At 48.6% G+C, this 2,500-nt stretch overlaps 1 protein-coding gene across 2 annotated transcripts in view; it reads right to left on the bottom strand.

Annotated features, from left to right (window-relative positions):
- The window catches only part of LOC143032731 (uncharacterized), a 125,873-nt gene that overhangs the window by 35,719 nt on the left and 87,654 nt on the right, over positions 1–2,500 (bottom strand). The window lies entirely within an intron of this gene.

Below are 2,500 nucleotides of genomic sequence, written 5' to 3'. Positions count from 1 at the left end.
TCTTCTTCTTCTTCTTCCTCCACACGTCAATCCACCTCCGAAAGGAACCACCATGTCAACGCTCCTTCAGGAAGACACAGCTGACCCTTAGGCACCTTCCCCCCCCCAGCCTCCCCGTCCCCCCTTCCCCTACCTCCTTTTGTGGCACCAGTAGCAGTGGAGAAAACGGGGGAAGTTTTCTTCATTATTCGTTATTGGAGCTTGGCACGGTCTCTCTCTCTCTCTCTCTCTCTCTCTCTCTCTCTCTCTCTCTCTCTCTCTCTCTCTCTCTCTCTCTCTCTCTCTACTTTCCCTATCCATGCTTTGTTTTCAAATGTGGGGGACACATTTCTCTCTTCCTCCTCTTCCCTCTAATCTTCTGCTACGAAGAGCTCCCCCGACAGAAGGTCTACAGGCCCCTAAGGTGAACCTCACGTCCCATCACATCACGCTCAGACAACAGCGTGGCACCCCACGTGGCACCGTGACGTGTGCTTCGTGACGTTGTGTGATGACACATGACGTCACGAAGGTAATGAACAATCTGCACCCCACCACCGTTTTTTGTACTTATTAGTATGATACTATGAACGCAATTAAGATACCCATGCTAGGCTCATGATTTTTTTTTTATACACACTCCCTGCTGTGGCCAAACCATCCATACTACACCAACACAATAATCGAGCGGCAGTGAAGAAAATGTATATATATATTGTTTTACATTTTATGTATCTATTTATTCATTTATTTATTCATTTATTCTGAGTCACAGACACAGGACAATTGTGACTTCGTTTCGCGCTATGAGTCGGCAAGCTCGGAGCGAGGCACGTGGATACACACACACACACACACACACACACACACACACACACACACACACACACACACACACACACACACGCACGCTGTGATGAGAGACTGCATATATTCACATCCACACACAAAAAGGAGACCATTAAGGAAGGTGCGAGCAATTAACACGGAGAAAGTGAAGTATCTAGGGAGGGGGAAGGGTGGGGGGAAGGGAGGGGAGAAGGGGGGAGGAGAGGGGAAAAGTAAATGGAAATGTGTGTGGGGGGGGGAGACAACGAAAAAAAAAGACAGAAACGTAACTAGAAACTAGAATGGAGCAAATAAACAAATGAATACTGTACCATCACGGAGAACAAGACCTTTGGCTAAGGTGAAAAGAACACCAAGAAGAGAAAAGAGTTAAGGAAAAACAAAAGAGATGTGAACGAAAAGGACAAATAAAATATATATAAAATACATAAAATCAAATAAAATAAAATAAAATAAATAATAATAATAATAATAAGACGAAGAAGAAGAAGACGAAGAAGAAGATGACGAAGAATTAAGGAGAAATGGGAGGGGGGAGGAGGAGGAGGAGGAGGAGGAGGAGGAGGAGAAGACGACAACAATGAAAGCGGAAACATTAGCGCTGAAGAACACTCTGAAACCAAACAGACCCTCCTTTAGGGGGGTGGGGGAGGAGGAGGAGGAGAAGGGGAAGAGAGAAGGGGAGGGAAGGGCGAAAGAGGAGGTCGGGAAGAGAGAGAGACAGGCAGTTTCCCTTCCCCTCTTCCCTCTCCATTTCCCTTCCTCTCCCCTCTCCACTCCATTGTTTCTGGTCAGCTGATTTCAAAATTTAAAAAATTTAAAAAATTCAAAATTTGCCTGTCTATAATTCGCTTAACGTTGATTCTGCGGGCCACAGGGCAGGGGGCAAAGGGGAGGGGGAAAGGAGACAAAAAAGAGTGGGGAAAAAAGAGAAGAGGGGGAAAGGGGAAGGGGGGAAAGGAGGAAGAGGAAGAGAACATACAAGATGGGTGACAACTCCAGAATTCAACACTTCTTCAGCTTGTAGATTCCCATTCCCACATTCCAAAACACACACACACACATTGTGGCGCAGTGGTTAAAGTTTCGGCTGCCACTACGGCGGTCCGGGTTCGACTCCCGCCCAGGGCTGAAATAATTTAAGTATCGCTGCGCTGCGGGTTGTTATTCCAACTCTCGTGGACGGGGAGTTGGGTGTGTGTGTGCGTGTAAGGTCACACAGTATTACCCATAGATCGGTCATACGAGCTCTGAACTCTCATCTGGGAGGTTAATTTTGTCGACCACGAGTCCAACACGTGATCCAAGACCATGGTGAATCACACATACACACACACAGCGGAAATCCACCAGAGCCAAATCCACTAGGGGAGGCGTCGGATTCCGGTGGGACACGAGGGGAGGACAGGACACAGCGTGCGACCGGGGGTGGGGGGAAGGGGGAAGAGGGGGACTCGGTAAGGGTGCCGGTGGGTGGATGGGGTGGGAGTGAGAGGTCAAGGGAAGGAAGAGAGGGAAATTGAGAGGAAATTAGGAGAGATGGAGGAGTGGGAAGGAGGTATAGAGAGGAAGTGTGGGAGGGAGTGGAGAGGAGGGGGAAGAGGAATAGAAGGAGGAGGAGGAGGTGGGGAGGGGAAAGACGAAGGGAGGAAGAGGAGGAAGAGGAGAGGGG

The sequence above is a fragment of the Oratosquilla oratoria genome, chromosome 14 (genome assembly GCF_046742065.1).
Source record: "Oratosquilla oratoria isolate Oo_2021 chromosome 14, ASM4674206v1, whole genome shotgun sequence".
In the NCBI taxonomy this organism is placed as follows: Eukaryota; Metazoa; Arthropoda; class Malacostraca; order Stomatopoda; family Squillidae; genus Oratosquilla; species Oratosquilla oratoria.
This window is presented reverse-complemented; position numbering and strand designations above follow the sequence as displayed.